The sequence below is a fragment of the Leopardus geoffroyi genome, chromosome B1, assembly GCF_018350155.1.
Source record: "Leopardus geoffroyi isolate Oge1 chromosome B1, O.geoffroyi_Oge1_pat1.0, whole genome shotgun sequence".
In the NCBI taxonomy this organism is placed as follows: Eukaryota; Metazoa; Chordata; class Mammalia; order Carnivora; family Felidae; genus Leopardus; species Leopardus geoffroyi.
This window is the reverse complement of record NC_059327.1, coordinates 149,008,496-149,016,456: the sequence shown is the minus strand read 5'-3', so window position 1 is coordinate 149,016,456 and position 7,961 is coordinate 149,008,496.

Here is a 7,961-nt window from a genome sequence, read left to right as displayed (position 1 = left end):
ACTGTGAGCCTCCTAATAGAATGCTCGGTCCACTATAGTTAGGGAAAAAAGACTTATAAAAGTCCATTCTTTCTTTATTATTTTAAATTTATTTTAGAAAGAGAGAGCACACACAAACGGAGGAGAGGGGCAGAGGGCAGAGAGATAGGGAGAGAGAATCTTAAGTGGGCTCCACTCTCAGTGCTGAGCCCAGTGTGGGACTTGATCCCACAACTGTGAGATCACGACCTGAGCCAAAATCAAAAGTCAGACACTCAACTAACTGAGCCACCCAGGCACCCCATAAAAGTCCATTCTTTAAGAAAAAGGTTAAAAAACAGTCATCTATGCATTGTCTGTAGAAATGGGTAAGTGGTAGGTCCTTAGAATTAAGCATATCTATCTACAGATATTTTTTTAATGTTTCCCTTTGTAATATGGTTACCAAACCTTCTAGAACACTGAAGATAACACAAATAAGTGGGAAAAAAGGTTAGGGGAAAAATGATGCTAATTGTGAACTGAGTATATGTCTTCTTTTGCCACTCCTTCAAATCCATTGTGTGATATATGTCACACAGGCATATATCAAGTGTGACCAGATATTGAGACTCATAAGAGAAACTACAGATATAAATTTTGTGTAAAATTTTCTGATTTTTAATATGGCCTAGTTTTTTTCCTTTTCTTTTTGGAGAGAGAGAGAGAGAGAGAGAGAGAGCACAAGTTGGGGAGGGGGTCAGAGAGAGAGTGGAAGAGAAAATCTTAAGCAGACTCCATGCTCAGTGTGAGGCCTGATGTGAGTCTTGATCCCATGACCCTGGGATCATAACCTGAGCCAAAACCTCAGAGTTGGATGTTCAACCAACTGAGACACCTAAGCTCCCTTAGTTTTTTTAAATGCAAAACACACGGTCCCCTTTTCTTTTTTTTTTTTTTAATTTTTTTTTTCAACGTTTATTTATTTTTGGGACAGAGAGAGACAGAGCATGAACGGGGGAGGGGCAGAGAGAGAGGGAGACACAGAATCGGAAACAGGCTCCAGCCTCTGAGCCATCAGCCCAGAGCCCGACGCAGGGCTCGAACTCACAGACCGCGAGATCGTGACCTGGCTGAAGTCGGACGCTTAACCAACTGCGCCACCCAGGCGCCCCCACGGTCCCCTTTTCTTTGTTGACCACATCCAGCCCCTACAACACTAGTTTATGTACTCTACTGTACATTAAGGAAAGAACTTGCTAAGTTTTTTTTTTTTTTGTTCTTACTGACAGGCCATATCAAGGATGAAGCAACAGTGAGAAGCAGAAAATTAAAGCCACCATCAGCTATGGTAAACAAGGAAATCATGATTTTATCATGAAAAAGAAACACAGATCTTCAGGATCATTTAGGAGTTAGGGGTCTAAATCTTTCATATCTTCCAGTAGGTTTCATTTTTCCTAATAATTGGTATTTCACTTTCTTAAATTTCACATGAGACCTACAAGCTTGTGAATTTGTGTTATTTTAATTACTATAGACTGAATGTTTGTGTTTACCCTAAATCCATATGTTGAAACCCTAATCTCCAATGTGATGGTAGTTGGAGGAGGGGTCTTTGGAGGCAACTGAGTCATGAGGGTGGAAACTTCATGAGTGAGACTAATGCCTTTATAAGAAAAGATGTGAGAGAGATGAGCTCTCTATCTCTCTCTCTGCCATATGAGGATATGGCAAGAAGGTGGCTGTCTGCAAGCCAGAAAGAAAGCCTTCACCAGATGCAGGATCTGCTAGCACCTTGAACTTGAACTCCCAGCCTCCAGAACTGTGAGCAATTTTTTTTTTATTTTTTAAGCCATTCAGTATATGGTATTTTTTTATGAAGACCTGAACTATAAAAGACCCACTATCATAGAACCATGACATACAGGAATTTTGTTCTGTTTGGTCAGGAATATCATGGTGTCAGTGACATATGTAAACATTACCTCAAATTAATGAAAAAAAAAAGGAATTTATTAGCTTATGTAACTAAAAATTCCAAGAGTGAAGTATAGTTGTATTTAGGAACTTGAAGGTGGTCACTCACCATTTTGTTCATCCTTCACTTTCACTCTTCTTTGGACTGACTTACTTTGCAGGAGATAAAAAAGACGGTTTGCTCACATCTCAGAGCTTCATGGTTGTTCAGGTCCTAAATCTGGAAATGACTACACTGTAGCTTCCCTGAGTATTCACACATCAGCAGAAGAATGTTAATTGGCTCTGCTTGGAACAAGGACCTCTCCCTTTGGGTGTTATGACACTCCTGGCTTGGGATGTATCCTCACTTTTTTTTTTAAATGTTTATTTACTTTTGAGTGAGCGCGAGCAGGGGAAATGCAGAGAGAAGGGGACGGAGGATCCAAAGCGGGCTCCGCAGTGACAGCAGCGAGCCTGATGTGGGGCCCATGAGATCACGACCTAAGCCAAAGTTGGTTGCTCAACTGACTGAGACACCAAGACACCCCTATGCTCACTTTTTTTTTTTTCTAAAATCTTCTTCCTACACACTAAGATACACCAAATTGCAATTGTAGAAGTTGAGAATTAAGTCTCGAACATTCTTCGGGCTTTCATCGTTTAAAAACTTTTTTCTTCCCTGGGGGGGCTCGATTCCAATGTCTTCCCATTTGCAAACTTTGCTTTCCATAATTTCAGTAATGCAGAAATTTTTTGGTTCTCCATTTTTGAAATAATTCTGTCAAAGCTTTTCAAATAATTTCTTTACAGAAGTAACCAAAATCTGTATGCCTCATTATATTAGTTTCCTGCTATATAACAATGGAACACAAACTGGGTGCCTTAAAATAGCAGAAACTTATCCTCTCCTAGTCTGGAGTCTAAAGGTCTGAAATCAATGCGTGTTGGTATGGCCATGCTTCCTCTGAAGGCCCTGGAGATCCTTCCTTGGCTCTTTCCAGCTTCTGGTGGCTGTTGGCAATCCTTGGCATTCCTTAACTTGTGGCTGCATCTTGTAACTATTTAACCCCAATTTCTGTGTTCATCTTCACACAGCTATATTTCCTCTGTGTATGTCTGTGACCAAGTTTGCCTTTTTTTATAAGAAGAGTTTGCTTGGAAGCAATTATAAATTATGTAAATATATGCACCTTAAGTAAATGGAGGTGAATAAAGATGCAAAGCAATTCAAGCACCACTTCACTACAAGTTGAAGGCTATTCAGCAGGTATGCTTCATCAGCACAAAAGTTTTCTCCAGAAATACTGTGTATAACACTGATTAATCCCAGTTGGTCTGGATGACTGTATGCTTATCTCTAGAGTCACTGGCTGTTGGCCAACACTATGGTATTTAATAACGAAAGGCAAATGATACTATAGAGATATGTCTGTGAGTTGCTTTGGGCAGGATACATCAGCCTGTCAGGATTGTTTAATAATAATTGCATATGGTTTACACCAGGTTTCAGTGGAATCTAGGAGTTGGGGAGTGAAATGGGGCTGGTTTTCAACAGGTATGACTAGTCATGTAGTCAAAATGTGCCTGCAGGACAAGTTTTTTGTAAAAGATCCTCACGACAAGTGGTTTTGAGCTTCCTGGTACTGAGATGCTTTGCACAGCCTCCATTAGTGGTTTAAGATCTGGAGATAAAGCATATCCTGTATCAAGCAGTGGAAGGACAAATAAGTTGCTCCCCCGATCTTAGCACCTTTTTCACTGCACATCCTTTCCCTGTGTTGCTGTCTTCTGTTTTTCCCTGTAATAAATCTGTTTTTATTACAGTGGAAACTGAGTCCTCTAAATCCTTTCAGCAATAAAAAACTTCACATGATTATTATGTAATTAACAGAGGCTGCAAAGAACCACACCACTGAATAATATACAGAGGGAAAAAAAGCAGGAATTAATCTGCAAGTTCTCTCCCATCTCCTGCATTCCATTTTTCAAATTTCACCATAGTAGGGTCTAAAACACATTTTACAGTATCATTATGCAGCCACTCCATAGCTTTGGAGGAAACCAGGTCTATTGCCATAGAATGGAATGGTATTTAAGTCCAGAGGCAAAGAGGTGATTCTGCACCAGAGAAACCCCCACTTTTAGGGAAAAAAAAGGTAGGCAAGACACTAATAAAGAAATACATGATTTTACATTTAATGTACATTTAAATTTTTAAAGCAACAAACAGCCATATAGAAAAGCACACACATCAAAATGTATTATCACAAATAACTCATCATCCAGATTAAGGAAAAGAATATTACTAAGCATCTGAGAGGACCACTTAATTTTCCCTATCAAGGTCTGCTTCCCCTCAGATAACTACTATCCTAACTTGTTGCACTAGAAATCAATATTTTGTAGATTCTAATATATAATATTTATGGGGTGTCTACTATCATCCAGTCTTCTTTATATAAAATTCATTCATGTTGTGCCATGTAGTAGTAGTTCATTCATGTTAATTGCAATGTTCCATTCTTTGTATCACAATTTATACAAAATAGTGTTGATTCCCATTAGTGTTGATTTGAATTTTGGATATTAAGAACAATGGTGCTAGGAACATTGGGTACATATTTTTAGTGCATATGTATATATATGCATTTTTAGTGTAAATACACACACATATATATATATGTGTATATATACACACACACACACACACACACATATATATATGTGTATATATATATATATATATATATATATACATACATATATACATGTATTTCTGTTGGGTATATACTTAAGAATAAAATCTCTAGTCATAAGATATAAAGATGTTTATCTTTGACAAAGACTGACACAGGTTTCCAAGATGCTCATGCCAGTTTACATTTACATCAACATTGCTTAGCATTCCTATAGTTTGTTTTTTGCCAACACTAGATATGGCCAAATTTCTTTTTTCATTTTAATCATTCTGATGGCTGTATCGTGATATTGCATGGTAGCTTTTAATTTGTATTTTCCTGAGAACTGGTGATTTTGAGTACCTATTAATATGTTTATTGGCTATTAAGAAACCTTCTTTTGGTGAAGTGCTTATTCAAGTAAGTCTGTTTCCTTTGTACTAGTGTGTCACTTTTTTTCTCTTACTGAAATATGCCCAGTGAAATTTGAGCAAGTCAGAGACTGGATCCAGATGAAGAGTTATGCTTGTCCATGCCAGATTTGAGATATTAATTATAAAATTAGGTGTGGAGACCAAAAAGGCAAGTTGAGTGCATGAATTTGGAGCTCAGCAAAGAATGCTTTTGAAGATGTACATTTAGAAGATTTCAACCTATGGATGGACTTAAAGCCATGGAACTAAACACTATCAGCCAGACTAAGCCTAACCCTTAGGGTACTCCAACCCTTAAAGTTTGGAAAAAGAAATGCCAGAAAGGAGACTGCAAAAAAATAAATAAATAAATAAATAAAGGCTAGTGAGTTAAGAAAGAAAGCAAGGGTTTGATGAGTTTAAGATTTCAAATGAAGAGAAGTATGATATTTAAAAAAAAAAAGCAATGATCAACTCTACTAAACAGCTCTGCGAGGTTGGGTAAAATGAACACAAGAGTAGCAAGAAGAAAGCTGTTGGCAACCTAGGAAAAAAGTGATTCCTAGAGGGACAAAACCTTGACGGGGGCAGGTTAGTGAAACCATAACATATTCAGTATGGATAGCTCTTCTATCATAATTGTCACAGAGTAGTCTAAAGAACTGGGAGGAGTTTGGAGGTATATTGTCACAAGATGGAATTTTCTTTAAAAATGAAAGATATAGCATAAGTTTGACTTACATTTGATCCTTAGGTAAGGAAAACAATTGCTAATGAGTCACTGGGTAAACTAAAGGGGATGGAATTGAGCGTACAAGTGTAGATGTTGGTAAAGGAAAAATTCATTGCAATGAAACAATTACTCTGCAATCAGAGAAAGTGGATATCAGACCTTCATATAAGTCTTACTTTCTTGGGCGTTACTGGCCCAAACCATGTAACCCAGCTCATTCTGACTGTGATACTGGCTCTTGCTTCTCTGGTGTAAATGAAGTCAGTAATGTGGAACCATACAGAACAATTATCCTGTAACTGTGCAGTACACTGATCAGATTAAAACTTCATTAAAAACCTTTGAGTTGCCTATTTTACAGATGTGGAAATTGAAGCTCTGAAGGACTAACTTTCACAGCCCCACTTAGCTACCATTAACAGCAGAGCTGTGAATCAGCTTTCTCATTTGAAGTGTTTTTTTGCTTAGAGTGACTATAAAATTTAACATTCGATGTTGGTTACTTTAGATAGTGAAAGTCACAGGTGTACTAGTTTAACTGGGACACTAGGTGTAAACCAAGACTTTCCAGAACCAAAATAGGGTATGATCACCCTATCCTTTCCTCCACTTTTTGATATTCTTTACCATTCAACTCAAAGCATTCTATTCAATTTCAATTTTCCCATGGCTATTTTTAACACCAATAATCCTTGTTTTGTTGTGTTTTATTTTGTTTTGAGAGAAAGAGAGAGAGGGCATGTGCGCTCATGAGCAGGAAAGGAGCAGAGAGAGAGAGAGAGAGACAGAGAGAGAGACAGAGAGAGAATCCCAAATTGACTCCACTGTCAGGGCAGAGCCTGACAGGGGGCTCAATTTCACAAACCATGAGATCATGACCTGAGCTGAAATCAAGTCTGACACTTAATCAACTGAGCCACCCACTTGCCTCTTAACACCAAAATCTTAAATTAATAACAATCTTAAGGGCAATTAAGGCTTGAAAAATTATAATAAAGACAGGAAAACTTAAATATGCTTAAAGGATTAATTTATTGAAATGACTGGTTAGCAAATAGAGTCTCAAATAACAAGCACAATTCCAGAAACTATTTTTACACATATTTTTCACATACTTATGGTATTTCCAACTCAAAATTAAACTTCTATGGTATTAGTGAATTAAACTTTGGAAAATGTAGAGTTTATGAGCAAATTCAAATTAAGATGAATAACATATAATACATAAATAAATAAAAGAATAAATTTTCATTTTTTCCATATAGATTCAAAATTATTCACTTTTGGTAACGATGTAAAGATTGAAAGGATGTCACATTTCCAGTTGCAGTCAATTCTGTAGAATATAAAGCAAATATAGAACTAGTTATGTTATATGACATAACTATTCATCCCTCCTCATTTGTAATTTTGGTGTGATTAATTTGTAAGACAAATTTTGTTACAAATGCAGAATATTGAGGCCTACCGAGGAGGCATATAAAAATTCCGATATGATTAAATATCAGCCCACTGAGACTAGACTAGACTAGTCTACCATGATCGCAGAAATATTCATATATTAAGAATCCCAGAGCTATATTCTCTCCTTTTTTTTTTTTTAATTTTTTTTTCAACGTTTATTTATTTTTGGGACAGAGAGAGACAGAGCATGAACGGGGGAGAGGCAGAGAGAGAGGGAGACACAGAATCGGAAACAGGCTCCAGGCCCCGAGCCATCAGCCCAGAGCCCGATGCGGGGCTCGAACTCACGGACCGCGAGATCGTGACCTGGCTGAAGTCGGACGCTTAACCGACTGCGCCACCCAGGCGCCCCTATTCTCTCCCTTTTTTAAACCTCACACCTGGAAAAATTCATTTTATTTTGATTCATGAATTAAAGGATGATATGTAAATTTTAAGTGAGATAAAAACAATTGAAGTTACAACGCCTAAGTTAGAAATGAGAATGAAAGAGATCTTTAAAAAAATCTCAAATATATTCACATAAAAGTAGAAGAAATTATTTTCAGTTTTTATAAAAATGCTGATAACCAAGCATCAGAATATAGGCACTTGAACACAAACCAGTCAAATCTGTCTATAGCACATAATGAAACTTTTAAATTCTTTGAAATAAAAAAGATACAAAATTTCAGGTCAGTAGATAATGATCAACCGTTGAGACATCCATGATGCTTTTATCATTAATAAATAAGTAGGCATATTGATAAAGTT